Here is a 25,506-nt window from a genome sequence, read left to right as displayed (position 1 = left end):
TCTACTGCAGTACACATTCAGCAACTGCCCCAGAAATACTGAACCTAACTGGAAAGTCACCCATTGAAAAAGCCAAGATATCATGAGAAGGTATTTAGTCACTGCTAGTGCAGTCGATATATTTCTTTCTTTTCTCACCATAAGAAGACTCACATCCAAAGAGTCAAAGTATCAATCAATGTTTTCTAGAAAATCCTAAAGATGCCACCAGAAATCCACTAAAACTAATCAATGAATTTGGTTAGGTTGCAGGATACAAAATTAATGCACAGGAATCTCTGGCATTATCATACACTAACAATCAAAGATCAGAAAGAGAAACTGAGGAAACAATCTCATTTACCAACACAACAAAAAGAATGAAATACCTAGGAATAAACCTACCTAAGGAGGCAAAAGACCTGTACTCAGAAAACTATAAAACACTGGTGAAAGAGATCAAAGACAAGAGCTTCCCTGGTGGCACAGTGGATAAGAATCCGCCTGCCAATGCAGGGGATAAGGGTTCGAGCCCTGGTCCGGGAAGATCCCACATGCCACGAGCAACTAAGCCCGTGCACCACAACTAGTGAGCCTGCACTCTAGAGCCCGTGCACCACACCTACTGAAGCCCACGTGCCTCGACCCCATGCTGTGCAACAAGAGAAGCCACCGCAAGGAGAAGCCTGTGCACCGCAATGAAGAGTAGCCCCCGGTCACCACAACTAGAGAAAGCCTGCGCTCAGCAACAAAGACCCAATGCAGCCCAAAATAAATAAATTAATTAAATAAATAAATTAAATAAATAAATTTTTTTAAAGAAAGAAATCAAAGATAATATAAACAGATGGAGAGATATACCATGCTCCTGGATCAGAAGAATCAATACTGTGAAAATGACTATACCACCCAAAGCAATCTACAGGTTCAATGCAATCCCTATCAAATTACCAATGGCATTTTTCACAGAATTAGAACAAGAAATTTTACAATTTGTATGGAAACATGAAAGACGCCGAATAGCCAAAGCAATCTTAAGAAAGAAAACACAGCTGGAGGAATCAGGCTCCCTGACTTCAGACTATACTACAAAGCTACAGAAATCAAGATAGTATTGTACTGGCAAAAAGACAGAAATATAGATCAATTGAACAGAATAGAAAGCCCAGAGATAAACCCACGCACATATGGTCACCTATCTTTGACAAAGCAGGCAAGAATATACAATGGAGAAAAGACAGCCTCTTCAATAAGTGGTGCTGGGAAAACTGGACGGCTACATGTAAAAGAATGAAATTAGAACACACCCTAACACCATACATAAAAATAAACTCAAAATGGATTAAAGACCTAAATTGAAGGCCAGACACTATAAAACTCTTAAGAGGAAAACATAGGCAGAACACTCTATGACATAAATCACAGCAAGATCCTTTTTGACCCACCTCCTAGAGTAACGGAAATAAAAACAAAACTAAACAAATGGTACCTAATGAAACTTAAAAGCTTTTGCACAGCAAGGGAAACCATAAACAAGACGAAAAGACAACCCTCAGTATGGGAGAAAATATTTGCAAACGAAGCAACTGACAAAGGATTAATCTCCAAAATATACAAGCAGCTCATGCAGCTCAATATCACACACACACACAAAAAAAACCCCATCCAAAAATGGGAGGAAGACCTAAATAGACATTTCTCCAAAGAAGACATACAGATGGCCAACAAATACATGAAAAGATACTCAACATCATTAATTATTAGAGAAATGCAAATCAAAACCACAATGAGGTATCACCTCACACCAGTCAGAATGGCCATCATCAAAAAATCTAGAAACAATAAACACTGGAGAGGGTGTGGAGAAAAGGGAACCCTCCAGAATTGTTGGTGGGAATGTAGACTGACACAGCCACTATGGAGAGAACAGTATGGAGGTTCCTTGAAAAAACTAAAAATAGAACTACCACACGACCCAGCAATCCCACTACTGGGCATATACCCTGAGAAGACCATAATTCAAAGAGAGACATGTACCACAATGTTCATTGCAGCTCTATTTACAATAGCCAGGACATGGAAGCAACCTAAGTGTCTATCAACAGATGAGTGGATAAAGAAGATGTGGCACATATACACAAGGCACTATTACTCAGCTATAAAAAGGAACAAAACTGAGTTATTTGTAGTGAGGTAGATGGACCCAGAGTCTCATGCAGAGTGAAGTAAGTCAGAAAGAGAAAAACAAAGACTGTATGTAATGCATATATATGGCATTTTAAAAAGTGGTACTGATGAACCTAGTGGCAGGGCAGGAATAAAGACGCAGACATAGAGAATGGACTTGAGGGCACGGGGCGGGGGTAAGGGCAAGCTGGGATGAAGTGATAGAGTAGCACTGACTCTACTACCAAATGTAAAATAGCTAGTGGGAAGCTGCCGCATAGAAGAGGGAGATCAGCTCGGTGCTTTGTGACCACCTAGAGGGGTGGGATAGGGAGGGTGGCAGGGAGGCTCAAGAGGGAGGGGATATGGGGATATATATACATATAGCTGATTCACTTTGTTGTACAGTAGAAACTAACACAACATTGTAAAGCATTTATACTCCAATAAAGATGTGAAAAAAAAGTTTCCATGTTTTCAAAGAATAATTCAAGAGAGCAGAATTTACTAGTATTTTAGAGGTTAAACCTCAAAAGGGCTAAGCAATGCTAAGAAACTTGTTTCCAGAAAACCAGGATCGTGGTACCCTGGACTGTCAGTGACCAATACCCACTGAAAAGAGGACCAAAGAGACAAAGTGATGCAACACGGGAGGATTATTAAACTATGAGACAGCTCTTTCCAGGAAAACCTGGTTCGGATACCTCAGAATAAGTAGGAACATGACTACTGCTCGCCCCAGCCTTTGATAATTGATTTCGCTGTACCCCGAACTCTGTGCAGTTCGCGGCATAGGTCAGCCATCTACACAGGTGAACTTGCTGACCTTCTGCAAAATAACCATGGAAGAGGCACCACGCAGGCTAGCTATCAGTCATAAGCCACATCTCAATTTCATGCGATTTTAACAATTTTTGAGAACGCCGAATGAGAAATTACATGAAGCTTCAACATCACAAACTATGAGGCATTACTGTTAGAATCAACCTATTTGAACCTGTTACTCACTTTTCCTACATGAAGTAAAATCTTTTCAACTAGTCTTTATTAAGCACTCGCGAGATGAACCTTCATCCTGAAAAGTAAGGATGCACTAAAGTGGAGAGGCTGGCAGAATGGGGGAAGGGGAAGGTGTACATGAGGAAGAAGCAGCGTTTTCACTAACTTCCTGAATTGAGTAATGTGAATAGTGTGATTGGCTAACAAAGAACATAAACATTGCCACGGGCTTTGCTCATTTACTTGGGATAACGGAATACCTTGCAATAATAATGCTTTGATAGGTAGAGCTGTCTTCATCTCTTAGCAGCATCTCCCTACGCCCACACCACCCAAGCTCCTACCTGTTTGCATGTACTTGCAGAAACCCGCACACTAATTCAGCGAAGACACAGACTTGAGAACCAGACTTCAGACCACAATTTAAGCATGATTTCTATTTGACTAAACAGTAAGTTTTCTTCTCTTGGTTGCTGTCATTGCAAGGCTGCAGGTACCTGCCCTTATAATCGAGGTGCATTTGGAAGCATGGCCCACTGTCTTCCAATAGAAAGTCAATCGTAGGCCCCAAACTACCATCTTTGTAGACACATTACTAACTTCTTCCATTGTTTGGATATAATCAAGTCCAAAATTTTGAATTTCATGGACATCTGTTTTATCAATATTTTGTTTATAATACAAGTCGATACACTTTAAAGATGTCAGTTTTTTTGTTTTAAAACAATTATTATCAAAAATATCATGGTTATTTATAACAGCAAGGCAGGACAAAGCTATGTTTCCTCTTACACAAAATAAAGGTGTGAACTAGATTGCTTCTAAGATTCCTTTCAGCTCAAATAATGTATACAGTACCCTCAAATCTCCCACTCACACCTAATTAGGAAAAGGTCTATTTATCTTTGTACAGATGACACCATCTGTTGTAAACCACATAATAAGCTCCAGTTGTAGGCCATTCTCTCCATGTAAAGTTGTACATTCCTTTGGGCAGGCTCTAAAGTACACAAGCTAATAAGTTGTTATTGCCTTTGCTAACTCCAAAATTGCATAGGTTTAGCTTCCTTTCCCACAGAAAATCTAAAACATTTCATGGTTTTTTGATGCAGTCCTCCTAACATGTCCTCCTCATTTTTAAGCACAGAGAAAAATTCTAGAGTAAAGAATTCTGGGATGTAGGCCTCGCTCTGCTTACCATTAACTTCTTCCAATGGGGAATTAAAACAGGTCATTTAACTTTCCCAAAACATCAAGCTTCTCTTCTGAAAAATGGGTTGAATTAGATGATTTCTAAAGTTTATTCTCTTCTAGAATGCTTATTGATATATAACTATTAAAGGAATATAGCACAGTTTGTGATTTGGGACCACAACATTTTGAATATGCATATGACTATAAACCCTCATGTCTGTATCACCACTATTTACAATTTTTTTTAAAGTTTGTCGTCTCTTCTACTGCACACAAAAATAAATGTACTTTTACATTTTTAAATTATTCAAGAATTTTTAATGCACTCTACAAATGTTTAAAGGTTCTCCTTTAGACAGCAGAACAATTATGTGAGGTGTTATTTAATGTTAACAAAATGTGGATGTGCCCATCCATTTTGAGAACTACCCATTGACTGATTTGCTGAAAATTCCAAATGCTGGCTGCCAACTCTGTATATACCATTCAAGTTTTAGTGAATTTTCTAACTAATGAGATTTATCAAGCCATCAAAATTTAGCTTCTGTGACAGATAGGTTTTCAGAAAATGCCATACTACAATGACATTCTCCTCTCAACACACACCAAGACTTCAGCAATGTCAACCACCCTTCTGGACTCAATTTCCTCACACATTTACACGAATGACTGAGGTGGAACTTATTACAGTTGAATTTAGTGACATCTCTAAATTTCTAAAGACAAGTCATTTTAAAATTCCTATTACATGGCAAGCTGAAACACAACTAAGCAAAACACTGCCTGTGAGTATTTCTTAGGAAATGACTTACCAAAGAGATGGAAATGCTTCCTCATTCATAGTCATTACAAAGTAGATGTTTCTATGTAGATGGAAATTTTCCCTGCTGCTTTTCACTATTAATACGCTTATAATTAATATACTTAACAATTTTTTTCTTTAGGGACCTGATGTTTCTTTTTAAAAACAGTGCCTGTCAAACCACAAATCATGGATCAGTCTGAAATAAGGGAAACTGCATTGCATTTCTCTGTGGCTAACCTCCAAATCTCTTGCCCATCCCCGGCAAAAATTAACATGGTTAGGTTCTCACAGTCCTATAGGAGCCATTTCAGACGGGGATCCTGCGGCAGAAAGACGTGGGAAAGAAGATCTGGGTTCAGCTCTGCACGCTTCCTCTCCAAGCTGAGTGTCCTAAGAGGGCCAGTCTCACCTGAAGGGCAGAGTTTTTCAATGTACAATCCAAGAGCCACCAGCCACACCTGGTGTGCCTGACTGACTGCACCCTAGACCTCCAGAATCATCATCTCAGGGTGACTTTCAGAAACCTGCATTTTAACAGGCTCCCAAAGTGATATTTATACAAATTCAAGGTTGAGAACTCCCATCACTGGCTTCATTTTCTCCATCTATAAGTGAAGGTAACAAGACTTGACCATTAACTCTAAATTCTCTTCCGGATCCTCTTCACAGTCTGTCATATTAAGACTCAGCAGTGCCATCATTTTACCAACATTCTCATACAGCTTCACCTTGGACCCAGTGTGGCCACCTTCTTCTATACAGTCTACACGGCTACTTTGTTCCACATATATCTATGCGGCTACTGTTTGTATCTATTCTATGGAGCTACTCTGCTCTACATATAGTCTATTACGTGGCTACTCTGTTGATATATATTCTACGTGGCTACTTTGTTCAACATATATTCTACAGAGCTACTTTGTTCTATATTCCACATGGCTACTCTGTTTACCTATACTCTACATGGCTATTTTGTTCTCCATCTAGTCTACACGGCTACTCTGTTTATATATATACTACATGGCTACTTTGTGCTTCACATATTCTCTGCCTGCCCTGCTCTCCCTTCACCACCTTCAATACAGCACTGATCTCTCAGTTTCTTCCCCAGGCATTCTTCTATTTCAACACTGAATTCCCCTCCACCCAGTTCCAGAGGCCTTGAAATCCATATTACCCACAGCCCCCAAGATCACAGATAATTACCTCCCAGCAATGTCTCATCACACATTCTGGATTTACCAAGACCCTACGTGTTCACCAGCACTGCCCTCCTTACTAGTGTTGGGCGACGGTTATCTGTCATCCAGTAAGGCTCAAATGCCAGTGAGCTAATAGCATATTGTAAATACACCACTTTTAAATTTTTATAAATTTTTCTTCTGCTTTCTTATATCCTACTGCTGCACAGAATCATTGACTTTTGTAACTGAAAGGATCCCTAAAAGTCATTGAGTCCAATATGACTCCCCTGACCACCAAACTTCAAATTAAGCAATGGAAACCCAGAGAGAATGTCCTGTTTTGTTCAAGATCACACAGCTATTTTTGGCAAAACTACCCAAAATGCAGAGCTCTTAAATCTACCCAAAACCCAGAATTCTAGTTTTGTTTTGTTTTCTTCCAAAACAGTATCTTGACTACTTGGATTATTACCTCTGACTAGACAAATACCAAGAACAATTCAATCAAACACATACAAACACCTTTCAAATAGTTAACTCCTTGTTGCCTATCAGAATGGAAAAAAAGTGGAGGCACTGATAAAAGTCATACGTGTCCCAAAACACCACAAACAGCAAACCTTATGGAATGATCACTTTTATATAGTTAATAAGGAATCCAACTGGGGGCAGGGAGAGGATGCGAACACATATACAGCCATTGTGTGGGCAATGCAGCCATTCAGAAGATGAACCCCAAGGATGGTGAGGACAGAGCGTCACATTTCAAGAAAAAATGAGGGGTTAGGAGAAGATCAGGGAGAGTTTCAGAAGGATGACATTTAACATGAGCCTAGCAGGCTGAGGAAACCAGTGCTCTCCAGTTATAATAATAAAATTCTGATTTTTTAAAAAGTAACCTGCTAGCAGGGGTTGGTGTATACATAATGAATGGATCCAGTCCATGGTATTTCTCATTTTCTTGTACATCTTATGTAAAATGAAGTTATTTGCCCACATGATATGCAGTGCACTTCCCAATGAGAAGTTCAACAGACAGTTGTGAAGGGAGAGTTACTACAGATGACTATGGTTTCATAGAACGATTAGGATCTTCCACAGGGCAAGTTCAAAATGGACCCGTTCAATGGGTAAATATTCTGGTTTCTGATTTGGCTAACATTCATCAAGGCTTCACGTTTTCATACGGTAGGTACTGATTCCACAAGTTTCAAATGCCACTGGCACACAGGATAACTTAATTCATTTCAGTGTATTCCGGATGTGTTCTTCCTTGGTTTCTGTTCATATGTATAAATGCTCTCTTATGAAAGTATAAAATCCATTTTAAACAAGCCTCATGGGGCTTCCCAGTGGCGCAGTGGTTGAGAGTCCGCCTGCCGATGCAGGGGACACGGGTTCGAGCCCCGGTCCGGGAAGATCCCACATGCCGCGGAGCGGCTGCGGCCGTGAGCCATATGAGCCATGGCCGCTGGACCTGCGCGTCCGGAGCCTGTGCTCCGCGGTGGGAGGGGCCCCAACAGTGAGAGGCCCGCGTACCGCAAAAAAAAAAAAAACAAGCCTCATGGTTATCCAGAGTGGTAAGGGTAAATGTGACTGTTACTCTATCAACCAAGCCCTGGCATGAGGCCTGAAGAGGAAGGTTAATGAGAAGAATTTGATGCCTCAGCTGCCAGAAGACACTGGGACTCATTAGAGAATAATTTTATTTTCTCCCTGAAGAATCTAAGGCCCTCAAAGGTTTAGCCAAGTTGCCAAATGAGTAAAAGGTGTATTCTATACCAGAGTCTAGATTAATACTCAGTATAATGATATTGCTACTACTCCACACTTCAGATGGAGAAACCTTTATTTTTTAGCACTTTATTATTGATAATGAGTCAAATATTTGGCAAAGGGTCACTCAACTTCATAATCACCAAACAATTTCAAACACGTAGAAATTTAAAAACAATTTCAATGAGCACTTCCTGCATTCTATCGACCACCATTTAAGAACAGCCACAAAGGTACCATGCTGGCCCTGGAAGAGGTACAAAAAGAAAATAAGCAAAGCACTCCCTGTGTGATGGAGAAACTGCCCACAACTAAATATCCCACGATGAATGCCACAACTGATACAGACCACACAGGACCAAGTGCCTGGAAGCACAAGAAAGAGTGCTTCACACTCAGAGGAAAGGCTTCGCTGAGTCTCAATAAAAAATGATGAACAGCTGACCAAACGGGGAAGAACCATCAAAGGGAAGGACAGAGAGAACAGTGCAAAGCAACGGAAAAGGAACGGAATATGGCCTCTACTTTGCCAGCCCAACTCCCAGCTCCATCCTGCTCACCATCCTTATTTTACATAATTTGATACAGCCAGATCCGATCTACAGGGAGGGAAGAACAACTAACACTTCCTGAACTCTCATCCTGGCAGGTAGGGTTCTAAGCACGTTATGTTAATTAGTTCATTAATTTCTCAATTCTCCAAATAATCTTCTATGAGGAAAGCACTGCTGTCACCCTCCTTTCAGATGTAAATCCTGAGGCACAGAACACTCTTTACAAGACAAAGCTATTTTGAATTTTAAAAATGATAACAGGGGCTTCCCTGGTGGCACACTGGTTAAGAATCCGCCTGCCAATGCAGGGGACACGGGTGGAGCCCTGGTCCAGGAAGATCCCACATACCGCGGAGCAACTAAGCCCGCGAGCCACAACTACTGAAGCCGCGTGCCTTGTGCTCCGCAACAAGAGAAGCCACTGCAAGGAGAAGCCTGCGCACCGCAACGAAGAGTAGCCCCCGCTCGCCGCAACCAGAGAAAGCCCGCGTGCAGCAACAAACACCCAATGTAGCAAAAACTAAATAATAAAATTTTTAAAAAATGATAACAAAATACTGCACAAAAATTCATCACTATATTTTAAAGGCTAAAAGATTTGGGGAATCCTTAACTTTTACCAGTTTGAGAAGATTTCCAAGCTTATTTTCTATATGCCATTTCCCAAACTACTGATGACAAAATTCTAGTTTTCCATCCTATTCCCAATGCAAAGGAATCACTTAGTAATGGGAACTCTTAAAGAACCATGTCCAAGAGACACATTCAGAAATCTAACCGTGAATTTAAAAGAAACCTTGTAATCCAACACCACAAAAACACAATGAAAGCTGCAGTCCAGATTCTGTTACTCAATCTGCAAACCTCCTAAATGGAAACGAAGCAGACCCATTTCCAGCTGGATGGAATGCCTGGAGAGGAGTGGGCCGGATCCCAGGCCAGACGGAATCCAAGATAGGAAATACATTACACGCTCCTGGCAGGGAAACTTCTCGAGCACCAGCCTTTGTCTCCTGACCTCAGTCTGTGGGAGGGCTTCGGAAGGGGCACTTTTTGTTCTTTCTTAAAATTCTGAACTAACTCATAAAAGCTTTCAAATTCTACAGTTTTTTTTATTAAAATCCTCGATGCATTTACGATTGGAGACATGCTAACAGTTGAGACAGAATGGGAGAGAGGAAGGAACACGCAGTCAGACAGACCTGGGTGAATCTCAGCTGTGCTACTTCCTAACTGTGTGAACTTGGGTGAGGGGCCCCCGCAGGTCCCCAGCCTTCTCCTTCTGCATTGCTGAGGTCTGTGAACATCCTTAACTGGATCCACTGCCCCTTGCCCACCACACTCTTCCTCGCCAAGTCCATCCCACCTCCTTCAGATCCCAGGACTCCGTCCCCTTGTGTTTTCCCACTGCCCAGTCCAGCTGCCTTTGACCATCTGCACGATTACAACTGACCATCTTTCTGGCGGTCTTGTTTTCTTGAATCCACTCACCACACTCTAAAGAGGGACTGGTCGAAAGTGCAAATCGTTCCTCTGCCTAAAGCCAAAGTGACTTGCTTTTATGTCACTTGTCTTTCTTCTCCACCTGAAGAAAGTCCTTTATTCAAGTCCAGAGACTCAAGATACTTAATACACTTTAGGGGTCACCAAATGCCTGTTCCATGTGGAGGGACAGTTGTTTAGGCTTCGGTTTCCTCCTCATTCCACGAGAGCCTTGCTGCTCTACTCAGAGGAATAAATGGGTCATGCGTACAGAAAGCCAGTACAGTGCCTGGAAAGCACTTCCCGCCACACAGTCTAACCCTTCAGTGTTCTAAAGTTTGCAAAGTGCTTTCACACGTGTGAGCTTGTTCGATCCTTCTAACGACTCTGCGACTCAGGAGGTTACAGGAAGAAACTGAGGCTGGTGATATCCAAGGCTTGCAGAATCAAGGCTGGGCTGTGGACAAACCTACTGATTCCATATCCTGAGTTTTTCTACTGATGCCTCTCTGTGAGGAGTTCTGGCTTCTTTTACAGAAAACATTTCTTACCCATCTCTCTCTTTTTTTTTTTTTTTTTTTTTTTTTTTTTTTGCCGTACGCGGGCCTCTCACTGCTGTGGCCTCTCCCGTTGCAGAGCACAGGCTCAGGACGCACAGGCTCAGCAGCCATGGCTCACCGGCCCAGCCGCTCCGCGGCATGTGGGATCCTCCCGGACCGGGACACGAACCCGCGTCCCCTGCATCAGCAGGAGGACTCTCAACCACTGCGCCACCAAGGAAGCCCTCTTACCCATCTCTTCCATCAAGTTTATCTAACATTTTTATTGCATTTAAGGAATACAAACACATAGGCCAAATTCCACTATAATGGACTCCAAAGGACTTTGGTTTGTGCTATATCAAATAATTACTTTAAATAAGTAAGCTTTCAACTGGCTCATTCATTCATTCCTTCACTCAGCAAATATTTATCACCTGGCTACCTCACACAAGGCATTGTGTTTGGTGCTGGGAATCTTCCCTTTCCCTGAGATATAATTAGTCTATACCTTCAAGATTTCCCAACTGAAGCCAACAATGGAACATACAGAAGCTTGAATACATAAAAGCACTTGAATAAATAAAGCAATGAACTAAGAGCCAGGGAATCTGAGTGCTCACCTTGGCTGAGCTCCTACCTAAGCTCTGTGACCTTGGACAGGTCCCTGGTACTACTTTTCCTTACCTATAAAATGGGAAAATTGGTCTATATTATCTTTAAAGTTATTCTATGCTATGAATTCTAGAGAGTCCAGGATTCCATACAACTGTCAAATTCTTTTGATGTTTAATGGTATACGATTTTTTTTTTTTTTTTTTTTTTGCGGCACGTGGGCCTCTCACTGCTGTGGCCTCTCCTGTTGCAGAGCACAGGCTCTGGACGCGCAGGCTCAGCGGCCGTGGCTCACGGGCCCAGCCGCTCCGCGGCATGTGGGATCTTCCCGGACCAGGGCACGAACCCGTGTACCCTGCATCGGCAGGCGGACTCTCAACCACTGCGCCACCAGGGAAGCCCATGGTATACGATTTTATACCACCATGTTATAAATTTTGGTGAGATGATCCACATATAGACTTTAGCTTGACAAATATCTCTAGATTGCCCACAAATTGTTAGAAGTTTGAAACTACATACAAATTTGGAGCATTTTTAAGAACCTTACAGCCAACTGAGCTTGCAAACTGCCTCACATAAAAACTGCATTTTCTGTAATGTGTAAACTGCAATCTTAAATGCCGCTCTCATTTGAAGAATCTAAATAAATTAGATTCAATGCCTTCTTTTCTGATTCTTCTTTTAATTCTGTGATGTCACTTTAGGATGACTGGGGCTTGTGTACAAAATGGCACCTCCACCAATGTAGTAACACATGTTCATGGAAGCAAAGCTCTTTATGGCCTTACTTTTAAGAGTCTTATACCCTTATCTCTCGCATTATCTCTCGCATCAAATCATGATTAGATGCATAAACCTTAGAGCCTTGAAAGGCAGTCAACTGAGGAGGCCCACCACGTGCTGGCACACATCTCGGATGCCCACCTGTGAATTTACAGCCCCAGATTCTTCCCTGTAATCAAGGATAAGACACCTCTTATGTCTGGCTGGTTCAAGAATCACTTGAACCAGCCAGACATGAGAGCAAACCAAAGCACATTCCTATATCCTGACTTACGTGAGGAATCTGCCCCTAAACTTCGGCTTCTTTCTAGACGTCTGTAGAGACGGTGCTTTCTTTTCTCTCATTCAAGGAATCTTAACTGAGCTTCTGTTCCGTCAGTCTCTGTGATGGGTGCCGAGTTGGGTAAATTAGAAAAGGCGGCCCCTTCCAACAGAGAGGAGGGCACCAGGGGCTTGGTGAGTGGAGTGTAAATTGGATTTCAGCCTCCACTTGCCGACTGGACAGGATAACCCTGTGCAGTGAACAACTCACAATTTTACAAGGTGGCGTGGCCAGAGGTGTTTAAAAAAAATCACGTTGTAGTAGAGACGATGACTACTAGAGAAGAAAGAGCTTAACTGCCGAGTGATAATGAGGAAGGAGAGCTGACTAGAGAATGCATCTGACTGACACATGAAGGACGTGTGAGTAACCAACAGATGGACAAGTGGAGCGAGAAGAGTATAAACAGAATGCTCATTCATTCCAGACAGTGGTCTGGAAATGACAACTTGGAAGGAGTCTGATGAGGCTGGGTGTGTGTGCGTGTGTGTGCGTGTGTGTGTGTGTAAGGAGGAGGGGGGAGGCGAGACCTGGGGAAGAGTCAGGAGAGGAGGCTGTAAAGGCAGGCAGGGGCCAGATGATGAAGCATTTTATACGGCAAATTAAGGTGTCAAAACCGGATTCGGAGATCATTAGGGGCTCGTTTTGCCGCTGTAAATAATAACTCTTCTTGGATTATACCTTGCCCTGTTTTTTCACATTTACCAATCACAAGGTAATTAGGGGCTCTGATTCCCTAAAGCAACAAGTCTTACCCTGTAAGCTGAGCAGGTAAACTCCAATGGAAAAGAATTTTGCTTTCAACACAGCACCAACCTTGATACTACATTTTTAGAATATAAAAACCTTAAAGACAAAAAAAAAAAAAAAAAAAAAACCTTAAAGAATACCAGAAGATGTTTTGAAGTGTGTACATACACAGGTTCTATTGGTTATGCTCAAATGATAAGACCAGAAATTGACGCTTTTCATTGAGCTTAGGTCTGAAACATTTATAGCATATGGTCTGCACCTGTAAGAAACTTGGAAGACTAAAAACTTTTATTAGAGACCCTCCAGCTTAAATCTACTGGAGAGGGACTGGAGATTACCAGGTGCCGTCCGTTACAATAATTATGTCAGCGGCATTTGAGGGACGGGTGGTAGAACGGGTGAATAAGCATGAGAAGAGAACCCCAAGACCTTGGCCACACAGTGAATAAAGGTCTTACCGCGACGCAAGGCTGCCTAGATTACAACTGTCACCAGGCAGCCTCTCACAGGGCCCCCGCAGAGGCAACGCGAAGGGAAATATCTTCAGGACCAAGCAGCCTCCCCTCCCCCCAATTAAGTAAAGTTACCCTATTTTGCTATTTTTAAAAGTATGAAGACGCATGGAAGCTCATCATGGTAAGTTTCACCGTTTCTTAAAGAGAAACGACGCCGTGCAATCGTACCCCACCCCCCGCGCCCGGACCTTTACGCGGCTGCCGGCCGTCAATTGTTGGAAGAATGGCCTCTTTTCTTTCTAAACTGTTTTTGGTAAATATGATCCGTTTGCGACACGACGTGTCGGCTTTCCCAGAAACTTGGCACCTGGGCCCCTCGGAGCAGAGCCGGGCGGGGGCAGCGGCGGGACTCCTGCCCCTCCCGCCCGGTGGCCCCGGGCTTGGGGGACCCCTGGGCTCGGCGACCTGAGCCGCGGGCGCAGGGTCCGCTCCCCCAGGACCTTCCAGGGCGCTGGGCCACCGCACCCACGAGACCGGGCTCGGGGCGCGGAAGCCCGAACGCGGGGGTCGGGCGGGCCCAGGGGCACCGCGAGGGCCGGTGATCTGGAAAGCGTTTCCTCCGCCCGGCCAGGCTGCGCGGGGTTCCGGGACGCGCCAGGGAGCTGCCACCATGCGCCGGGTTGTGCCGGCTCGGCGACCGCAGCCGCAACCCTCGGCTCACCGCCCGGGGCAGGCGCCGGAGGGCGCGGCGAACAAAGCAGAGGAGGTGGGCCGCCCGCCCCGAGCCGGGGTCCGGCCTCGGCCCCCGCCTCCCCCCTTACCTGGGTGGAGCGCCCGGCACCCGCCCGGGCCCGAACCGGCGACACGGCCGTTCCCGCGGGGTCCCGGGGTCACGCGGGGCGGCGCCGGCCGACTTGGAGAAGTTGCCAGGGTCACTCCGTCCCGCGCGGGCGCTGAGCCTCCAGCCGCCGCCGCTACCCCTCGCCTCGCACGCAGCGCCTGTGGCGGCGAGAGCGGCCGCACCTTCCTCCCCGGCCGCTGGGCCCGCCTCCTCCCCGCCCCCGCCGCCCAGCCCAGCCCAGCCCACCCCCGCCATCCCCCGTCCTCCCATCCCCCCACCAGAAGTCCCCCCGCCCCCCCCGGCCCCGCGCCAGCCCGCGCCCATCCCCCGCGGCGCCCACCGCGCCAGGCCCCGGACCCCGCAGCCGGCTCCCGGGGCGGCCCGCGCTCCCGCCCGCGTCCCCCGCCGTAGCCTCCTGCGCTTTCTTTCTAGGACTTCCCAACTAACCAACACCGAGAACTCCACGAGCTTCGAGTAAGCGCCTACCATGAGCTCGGCGCTCTGCCTGCCATCGTGGATGCGGTGCGTAAGGTCCAGTGCCTTCCCCAAAGAGCTGAGAGTGGGAAGACGCTTACTCGGGTACCACTAAGGACAGAAGCAGGCGGAATCTGAAGCCTCGTGCAGGCAGGAGAGACTGTTCGCCCCCTAACCTTCCTGAGAAGGGAGAGAGGGAGGAGCCGGAGGGTCCGGGAGAATTCGGACTTCCCAGGTGGAAGCTGCAGGGTTTATTAGAGAAACCTGGGGAATCCAGAGGGCCCGGATGATGGGGAGGGGAGGACGCTCGGGAGAAGCGGGAGTGAGGGCTGTGTTCCCACCCTCGCTGTCCCTGCCTTTACAAAGGCTCTCGCGTAGAGAGGAGCGGGAAGGGGGAAGAGTTCGTGTGCTGGTGTTGGTCCCGCAAGGAGGAGGCGCCAAGACAGGACTAGATACGGAAGAATTTGCTTAGGGGAAATGGCTGTGGGATTAAACGCCAGGGGCTTCCAGAGAGCCAGGCTTCGCGCGAGTCAGATCCCAGTGAAGGAGAGAGGGAAGCAACATCCCAACCTCCCTGCAGCCTCAGGAAGATCATGGGTGAGTCCTACACCCAGTGTTACCCATCACAGGGGGCCCAGTTCTCCTCGGTACCCACCTGCCTGAGCATCCGTGTCTCTACCAGCCCTTAGCTGGGAGCAGCCAGATGAGAAGTGTGGCCTTGGGCACAAACCCAGAGGTGAATTTCAGAGCACAACAGCCAGGGCCCTTCCTCAGTTAAACTCCCAGAAAGCTGGAGATGGTTGGAGATCTTCCAGGAAGATTCCCACAGCTGGCGATTCCCCAGTCTACAAGACACGTGGAATCAACTTTCCCACACACACCTAACAATTTTTAAATGAAGCCCCAAGGGTTTGCTGTGTTCAGACAGACCTGGCTCTCCACTTTCTACTGCCACAGGCTCTGGCCACACTGACCCCTCTCCACTACATAGGCTCTCCCTGGTCCTGTCTCCACTCGGGCACACGTGGCAGTGCCTCGGGGAATGCCTCCCACTCCACTCACCCTCCAGTTCCCAATTCAAGCATCACCTCCTCTAAGGAGCTTTTTCCCCTTAGCACAGAGCTACCACACTAGGATCTTCTTCTTGTATCATGTTTTTTCATGCTGTTTCACAATGTTATGTTTTTGTTTTTGTTTTTTCTGATTATACAAGTAACACGTTCATTGCACAACTTAGGACATATAATCCAAATGTCTTCAATTCCTCCAGTCTTCAAGGGACACCTTCCCTTGATAGATAAGTAATCAGACTCTGAGCCCCATCCCATGTGTATCAGTCTGGATCCAATCAGAAGAGAGAAACCACACAGCAATTAAGTGGTAAAAGTTTAATAGAAAGAATTATTAACTACGACAGGATTTGGAGCAATGAGGGATTGACTGGTTAGAAGTAAAGAGAATGCAAAAGAAAATAGGAACAGCAGATACAAAGACTTTTAAAGCAGCCACTACCCCTGGGGCCGAGATAGAACACCCAAGGATAAGGGTGCTCCCTTATCCCTCCCCTACCCTAGGCTCAGACCCAGACCTTGTTGGGGAGAGCATGGCTATGGTTCACTAAGTGCCAGGGAAGTCACTGTGGTATCACACCAGTGGAACTTGCTGGAAATCTACCCTCTAGGGTGTGGGGAAAGTGGTATAGAGGGAGATGTCTCATGGAAGCAGTTCGCTGCAAAACCACCCAGAAAGAGAGGCGCCAGAAGAAGCCGGTGGCCACTGGGTGCTGCCCTGCACTGCGGGATCCTGGTGCTGGAGAAACCCCTCAACATGCAGGAGCCACAGGCAAGCGAGGCAACTGGCAGGCAGAGTTCTGCCCTCCTGCAAGTTCTCCCCACACCCTGTACTGACAAAGCTAACGACGAGGCAGCTGGCAAGGGAAATTACATAAAAGGCCGAGATCCCTTTTTACAGAGATGGCAAAAAGGATGAATTTGGAGCTGACAGGCAGTGAGTCAGTGACAGGCATGCTGTGCAACCTCAGAAGAGTCCAGGCGTTGTCCAGTTTCCCCTCCCCAAATATGCCTGCCCGGTACTTACGGTCTTCTCTCCAAATCTCGGCCTGCTGGCCCTTCTTCCCTCTGCTGGCCTTTCTGTTCCTGACTCCCACTCCCCCGGCTGCAAGCTGCCTCTTAGCATTTTCTCCTCCAGTTTTGCCCCAAGGGGGAGGCGTGGCCTCTTCCTTGCCTCGCTTCTCACAGCACGCTAAGACCAAGTTGTGAGGTCACAGTTCACATCGGATTGAACAGAAGTCTTGGGGAAACGGAAGGGAATTACAGGAGGGGAAAAGAAAAAAGCAAAAACCAAGTAATGGTCCCAAAGAGACGAAACCATCCAGAGCCTCTCTCTCCTTAGTCCAAGCCCCATCCAGGGCGCCAGTGTGTACCCCCGACCAGAGTCCAGGCCGCAGTGCCATCCGGGCCTAGCAAGGGAGAGAAAAAGTGTCTCCACACTTTTAGTGCCGCTAAATAATAAAATAAAAAATAAATATGGAGTGTCTCCATAATCTTAGTGCCGCTCCATTAAATAAAAATAACCTGCGGAGATGAAGCTCTGTCTACAGTCAAGGTGAACATTCGCATGATTAGGAAGTGAAATTAGCCCCCAATACTGAAACTCGTTCAGTTATTAATCCATTTACGGAGCCTTTACTCGGCACCTGGCACTGTACCAGGCAGTAGGGATATAAGCTGTGTCACCGTTACAATCTGAGGGAGACAGATAAACAAATCATTTTACAAGTAGTTCTGTTTGTGTCTCTGCTAAAGATGCAGAGCATATAATGAGAGTTAAGCTAGCTCTCAGGGATTAGAGGGGGCCCAGCTGAGCTCTGAAGGATGATTGAGTTGGATCGATCATTCCAAGGAAAGGGAATGGTGAATTTGAAGCTCGGAGGTATGACAGAGCTGGGCCCATTGGAAAGGAAGGGAGTAAGGATAGAGCAGCCAGAGATGAGGCCAAAGAAGCAGAGAAGAGTCAGTCACGCATGCTTTTGTTGGCATGTTAAGAATTTTCGATATTATCCTTTGAACAATAAGAACCTTCTGAAAGGTTTTAAGCACCAGTGTAGCTGGGGGGCTGGGGGCTGGAGAAGAGACTGGAGGGTATATTTGGGAGAGGTATGCAGAGAATATACAAGACTAGTGTTCAGAACAGAGTTTGAACCTGGAGATGAAGACAGAGAAATAACCAGCCCGGAGCAATCCAGTCTAACCCAGGGCCTGGCTGAGATGCCTGCGAGAAAGACTGGGAAAGAGACAGAACTCTTGCGAGATGGGGTCGAATCAGCAAAGAAAGCTGAGGGGGAAGAGCTAGGGAGCTGGGGGACCGTCAGGAAGTTATGCTGGGTCATCTTCATTATAAAGCAGGATCGCTTCCCTGTAGAATAACCAAAGGCCCAATTAAAGCAAACCTACTCTCAAAGGTAAACTCAAATCTCCACCCCTGGCAAAGACCAGAACAGCCTGTTTTTAAAAGAGGCGGCCCCAGGGTCCTCCCCATCCACTCACTTCATAGCCACCAAAACTCTTTAGCTACAGTATCCTACTATTCACCAAAAAATTAAATATTAGCTGTAACCCCCCTCCCTAGAAATAACCATTCTGTCATATTCTCTTGCAGACTCTTCATACTTAAATTACTCAGATCTAAATTCCTTGCAGTAAGGGATCAGCCCAATTCATCTGTTTATCCCCAGTAACTTCGTACCTTTTCTGGCACCTAGAGGGTATCTAGCAATGTTAGCAGAATTGAAATTCATTTCCAAAATCCTTCCAGTACTGGGCAGGATTTCGTTGGACTTTCTGGTAGTAGGACACTTCAAAAAACAAGCCATCCTTCCTCTGTACTATGTCAGAAAGAGTTTTCTTAAAACACCTTTCTAGTTTTTGGAAGTTTTTTGTTTGTTTTGGAAGTTGTGGGGGGTTTTGTTCCCTTTTCTCTTTCCCAAAACCTAAGGAAAGAGAATCTTCTTGCCAAGTAAACTCTCTGCCTCAGCCCGGGCCCCGCCAGAAATGACATTAGAACACACACACACACACACACACACACACACACACACACACACACACACACACACACACACACACACACACACACACAGTGGAATACCAGTCAAGAATGACTGTATTTAAAAGGAAACGAAATTGAGTTATTTGTAGTAAGGTGGATGGACCTACAGTCTGTCATACAGAGTGAAGTAAGTCAGAAAAAGAAAGACGAATACCGTATGCTAACACATATATATGGAATCTAAGAAAAAAAATGTCATGAAGAACCTAGGGGTAAGACGGGAATAAAGACACAGACCCACTAGAGAATGGACTTGAGGATACGGGGAGGGGGAAGGGTGAGCTGTGACAAAGTGAGAGAGTGGCATGGACATATATACACTACCGAATGTAAAATAGATAGCTAGTGGGAAGCAGCCGCATAGCACAGGGAGATCAGCTCGGTGCTTTGTGACCGCCTGGAGGGGTGGGATAGGGAGGGTGGGAGGGAGACGCAAGAGGGAAGAGATATGGGAACATAGGTATATGTATAACTGATTCACTTTGTTATAAAGCAGAAACTAACACACCATTGTAAAGCAATTATACTCCAATAAAGATGTTAAAAAAAAATGACTGCATTTAATACCTGTCTCCACGGAGCTCAAATTCACTTTTACAGCTTGTTTGGGGGCAAGAAGGAGGATCCCAGCGCTGGTTACTTCCACTAAGTGCTTTCCTATTACTTCAGGCCCCGAACTAACAGGCTCCATGCAGCCTCCCTCCCAGTGCCCCAGGATCCAGTAAACAGACAAAGACCACACTGACTCCAGCCCAGCGTCTCCCCAGTGTAGGCAGGCATCTCTGCCAGTGGGTCAGGCTAACTTTGGAGAAGTCAGAGGATAGCCTTTTCAAGGGAGGCTGCATCTCTCCTTTCTGAAGATCATTGGCGGAAAACAAACGGTTCTTTTAGCGGCTGTTTCAGGAGCTTGCTCGATCTACTTCACGGCACTTTTCAAACTCCTGAAAGAAAGAAGGCAGTGGGCCTGATTACAATTCCAAAAAGCTGCGTTTAACCCGACAGTCCGGATGCACCCTGCACTGCCTGCCAACCATTTGCACGTGGGTATGATGTATAGCGGGAGGTAGGCGGTACACCTGCTCGCAGGGGTGATGGGTCTTTCTCTTGGATTCCTTTGACCCATTTTTCCTTTCTGCTGACAAGTTACTAGAAGCTAACTGATATATTCTTGAAAGAAAAATGAAAAACAAAAGGTCACCTGGGCTTCCCTGGTGGCGCAGTGTTGAAAGTCCACCTGCCGATGCAGGGGACACGGGTTCGTGCCCCGGTCTGGGAAGATCCCACATGCCGCAGAGCGGCTGGGCCCGTGAGCCATGGCCGCTGAGCCTGCGTGTCCAGAGCCTGTGCTCCACAACGGGAGAGGCCAAAACAGTGAGAGGCCCGCGCGTACCGGAAAAAAAAAAAAAAAAAAGGTCGCCTGATAGGATTACTACCCCATGATAAAAGGTCTATGTTTGTTTAGAAGATTGCTCAAGATTCCAGGTCTAAAAAATCTCATTTAATCCCACAGAGACTCTCTCTTGGCCAGGGCTGATCCTGTCTCTACTCCATCCCTGAGCTGGAAAGCATCTCCCCACATCTCCCAAGAGGAAACAGAGGTCCTCAGTGCTCCCTGGGAAGTATGCTACGCATATTTGTGAGTGAACTTTGAGTGCATCAGCCCAAGTTACCAATGCACTGGTCTGGCTCCTGCGTAACCCATATGCAGACACCCTCCAACACCCAGTGAAAGACTTTTAACCTTGGGCTTCACTCTCAAAAGGCATATCCTTGAAAAAAAATGCCCGTGACATTGATTGTTCGAAGTTGCTAAAACTCATGTGATTTTAAGTTTGTTTCATTTTTCATAATTTATAAATAAACTAAGTCTGATAAACATATCTGAACATGTAAAAGTTAATATTTTCTGAATCAAAATAAAGTACCAATTATAATGCTTATAATACTTTAAAGATGTCCAGTCAGTTCTTGCTAGCCAGCTGGTTACACAGCCAGCCTTACGTTTCACTGAAGCCCTCAGCCTAGGAAATGTGTTTACTGAACCCATAAACTTTCCATGAAATGCAAAACGTACACAATAGGAACAAGTCTTTTCTCTCAAGTTTCCCTTTATGGCCCTGAGTTCCACTGTTTCAATTCCCTTGTGCCATTAAACTTGTTCTTGGACTTTGTTGCAGGTTCTCTGGTTGGACTCTTCCTGAATTCCTTGTACTTCCTCCCAGCCCTGTTCACTCTGTTGGGCCATTTCCCCTCCCCCCTCAACGTCACAGTCTTCCTCACTCTCTGTTCTATCACTGCTGCTGCTTATTATTATTGAAAGTATTGGGGTTTGGGATTTGCATGTGACAGTTCTAAGTGGGTCGGAAAGGAGGAAAAACAGATCAACTTCTGCTCGTGGGCAAAGATAATTTAAACCACATCTGAAGCTCAGGGTGGTTGGCGTGGAGCCATCTGATGTATGGACAAGATCCTTTCAAGGGAAGTGAGTTTTGAACTTAAATGACTCAGAGAATGGACTTCCGCCAGGATATTAGAACTAGCAGCTTTCTCCTCGTAAGTAGAGCTATGAAATGCATTTAGGCATACCAGTGTGTAGTGGGAATAAATCACATTAACTGTTATGTACATCCTCTAAAGGTTATAATTTGGTGATGATATGTAATTTGTGGGATTCAGTTTCAAAGCTGGGGGATTAAATGAGCTGAAACCTGACCTTGAGCTCAGATATCTCCTTGGTCCGATACATCTCAAAAGAAAGGAAAAGAAAGTCTTAGGATGACCTATAACAATTATAGTAAATATTCATCAAATACATACTATACATCACAAACTTACATATATATGAAATAAACATATTTGCATGTCAGTACCTATAGACTTACTTGATTCTTTTAACAGCTTCATTCTATTGCATTTTTAAAAAGAAATTTACAAACTTGGGTGATAGAATGGGGAAATCGTGTCATGCAGAAAAAAAACCCTGCTTTTTAAACTCAGTATCTTGCACATTATATAAATACTTAGTGAATTAACAGATATGTAAATTAATAAATCTTTATTGTCTTAAGTTAGAGTAATAATACCTTGACCTCGTGGCTACTGTTTGCTTTTTCACCCTCACTTTCTCATTAAGCTTTAAATAAGCCACAGGCTTTAAAATCCACACTCCAGGCTTTTAAATTGATACAGTTTTCAATAGGACTATATATAACCTTTCTATAAGAGGTTAGGTTTGTATCTTTACACTGTAAAGAGCAAGTTTCCATAAAAAAATTTTTTAAATCACTTTGAAATGTTCTCTTCTAGATTTTAAAACTACCATCAACATCTGTAGTGGTTCCCCAAAGTTACAGGATTAATGAGATCTTTCTACCCACAACTTTTCCCTGCTATTGTGTCAAGAGTTTTGAAAATATTTCTATTTTACCATTTTTTAAAGGAAAAGAAAGAAAGAAAAGAAACATAATTGTTGTCTACTCTTTATGCCTCTGGAATAATCTGCATTCTTCCTCACCTCCACCTTCCATCCCCTTCTCCCAACGAGGGATGGGGAACTCTGTTTGCATATTTTCTTCTTTCTTCTATTCCATGTCATTGTAATGAGAGTCTCAGCAAGCATACTTTCCCTTGTGGAATTCACTAATAAAAACAGACAGCCAGTTTTAAACAAGCAGCCCCGAGAATAGGAGACAAGCAGAAGCTGGGTGCAGGGAGCTGCTTTGCTTTTTACCTCTAGCCTCACAGATTGCCTTTTTCATCATATGCTCTTAGCCCGCAGGGCCGTAAGAGAATTTATAAAGCAATTTTGGATCCTTTGAAATAAAGGGACCCAATTTGTCACAAGCTTTTGACAATTTCTCTGTTCAAGTATTGATACAATTTCCTACAGCAAGAGGATATTATCAATTTGTGCAGAGTCCTACCTGGACCTGAAATTCAACTGAGAAAGGGACCCTCCCCTGATGACTCTCATTAACCAGCAGTGCTCCCGTTGCTACCTGCTTGCGCAGAAACCCGAAGGCACTCCAGGTTTACCTACTGCAGGAGGACGTGGTTGAGAAATCCATCTTCTTTTCACTGTGATGAGGTCATGAGAAACAAGCCATCCCGAGGAAGTGCTAGAGGTACTTCTGTGTCTCCCCAGTATCACCCCAGGGGCAAGCTGAACGGGGGGTGATTGACAGGCAGTGGTGGAGACCTGCTGTTAGCGCATCCGTCTACCAGCTCCTGTGAAAACGAGCCCAGGAACAAGCAATAAGTCTAAGAGTCACCCAAGTGCTTCACAGCCTCACGGCCCACCACCCTCGGCCCCTTCCCTGCCTGCTAGCCCCGAAGAAAGTTACATTTTGTCCCTATTTCATTTCCAATCCAACACGATTCCATTAAAAAAAAACTTACTAGTGGGGCAACACCCCTCCCGCCCCCCCCCCCCAAAAAAAATATCCAGAGGATGATGCCACGCTACCCTGACTCCCGGCCCTGGAGGTGTGGCCTTTATCCACCCACCTCGCCACTGTGATGCCTCCCCAGATGAACGCCTCCTCTATCCCGCCTCCTGCCTCAGTCAGTAGCATCCCTAATTTCCCAAGCTGCTGGGAGCCGCCTTTGACCTCTCCTGACCTTCACTCCCACAACCATCTGGTCTCCAGTCTTCACCTTGTTACCTCCTAGACAGTTTCCAATCCTCTCTTCCTGTCCACCACCACACCCAGCAGTGCTGCCCGAAGAGTTGCAGCCAACTCCCAGTAATGCTCTCACGCTTCAGGACCCGGCAGAAATGGCATCTGTCTGAGCATCATCTAGCAGCCGTCTGGGTGGAACCAGCTCTATGCTTCCCAAGCATGAGACCTCTTGTTCCCTCACCCTTGCCCCCTCCCCAATGGGACAGTGGACCTTGGTTGGGGAGGGCCGGTCGGAGGTGTCCTGGTAAGTGGCCAGGGACTTGGAACATCCCAGGCACTACGGACCCTCGCTCCACAGGGGGATATCTGTTTCCTCAGCGGAGCTGTGTTCAACTCTCGCTGCGTACACACCTTTTGCAAAGCCCAGTTCAGTGATGTGGCAACTAAATGCTTTGCCCTCGGGGGCAAGAATCTCCTCTTTTTTTTTCCTTCTGTCACGTTAGATTCCTCTGTTAATATGTCTAACATAACTGGGTTCTGAAAATCTCCTTTCTCCTCTCCTCCGTCATCCGGGAGCTGGGGACTGATAACCGCCTCACTGTCTCAGGCTGCTCGGCTTCTTCCCCTGCGGTTGGAGATAAAGAAGGCTGTCAGAACTCTTCAGGGATGCCAACTCTTGCCCTCACCCTCTGCCTGCCAGAAGATGGTACATGGTCCACAGAGGCTCCCCTTCCCTAAAAATTCAATCCACTTCCTTTTTTGGCCAGATCGCCCTCCATCATCCCAGATGTGGTCACACTGAAAATGTCCACCAAGCTCTGACTGGCAGACATTTTCAAGGAAAGTGGATAGAGACATAATGGGAGGAGAAGCGTCCCCTTCTTACACTAGCCTGGCGACCCCAGGAAATGACTTACCCCTCCGCGTCGCTGTCACCTCCTGTGTAAAATGAGGATAATAATAGGTTTTACCTGACGGAATCGTAGGGGGATCAAACGAGTCTGTATTTGTAAAGCACACAGTAAGCTCTATCTAAGTGTTTTACAAGCTAAAAACAGCTGCGGGATTTCTCTTACCCTGACGCTTTCTTTTACTTCAGTATATTTTCAAACAGGAAAAGTACACAATAAGTGGCACAGTGTGGGCGCTGCCCAGCGCTGGGGGTCTTGACTGCTCTTTGACGCACCGATGTCTGAATTCATATTAATACAGCCCTGGCCACGCTGTGGAACAACACAGATGATTTTAGCATGAAACCAGCACTGCATGAAGAAACCCAACCACGCACTAACCTGACGGGAGAAAAGTCACAGATTGATGATATACTAACGTTTCTTGAGCACTTGCTCTGCGCCAAGCAATAGCATCAGGGCTTTAGATAATTGACTTCACTTGCATCTTGTAACCACCTAATGAGGTAGGTAACACTATTAGCCCATTTCACAGATGAGCCATAACTTGGGGTTTAAAAAGGAGAAGCAGCCTGCCATGGTCACAGAGCTAGTGGTCAGCTGACCCAGAGTAGATGGGCCTCACCACCAATCATATGGGGGAAAACAGGACTCTTTGTTTTACTAATGAACTCCTTTCTATTTTGAAGATATAGTTCATGCTTTCTAAGTTAATTGTCATCATAGCAACATGGACGCTCATCAAATATTGCCTGTTGATGATTATGATGACCTTGCACTCAGCCACACTGGGAAGCTGGCCACGGCCTTCCCTGTTCCTTCCTCACCTCTCCCCTAGGCCCAGGACAGAAATCACACAACAAAAATCTGCCAGCTGTTGCTAAGAGCTTAAGCTGTGAGCTGAACTTTCTTGGGAGATAT

General features: G+C 45.5%; 1 protein-coding gene and 1 long non-coding RNA gene across 7 annotated transcripts in view; both read right to left on the bottom strand.

Annotated features, from left to right (window-relative positions):
- The window catches only part of TIAM2 (TIAM Rac1 associated GEF 2), a gene marked incomplete at its 3' end in the record, with an annotated part of 230,178 nt that extends 215,088 nt beyond the window's left edge, over positions 1–15,090 (bottom strand). For 5 of the 6 annotated variants that reach the window (XM_079939027.1, XM_079939029.1, XM_079939026.1 and 2 more), the window contains exon 1: positions 14,431–14,621. Of the gene's footprint in view, positions 1–14,430; positions 14,622–14,936 lie in introns of those variants that run through there. The other variant, XM_079939028.1, reaches the window with a different exon arrangement.
- A 4,521-nt stretch (positions 15,091–19,611) lies between these two features.
- Positions 19,612–24,495, bottom strand: LOC307195159. The gene is made up of 4 exons (XR_013830734.1): positions 24,086–24,495; positions 23,088–23,279; positions 22,567–22,691; positions 19,612–19,993 (listed from the first exon to the last, which is right to left on the bottom strand). It is a non-coding gene; the product is annotated as an uncharacterized lncRNA (long non-coding RNA).
- Between the last annotated feature and the right edge of the window lie 1,011 nt (positions 24,496–25,506).

The sequence above is a fragment of the Stenella coeruleoalba genome (genome assembly GCF_951394435.1).
Source record: "Stenella coeruleoalba genome assembly, chromosome: 12".
Lineage (NCBI taxonomy): Eukaryota > Metazoa > Chordata > Mammalia > Artiodactyla > Delphinidae > Stenella > Stenella coeruleoalba.
Note: the sequence above shows the minus strand (reverse complement) of the source record. Positions and strands in the feature narration are given on the sequence as shown.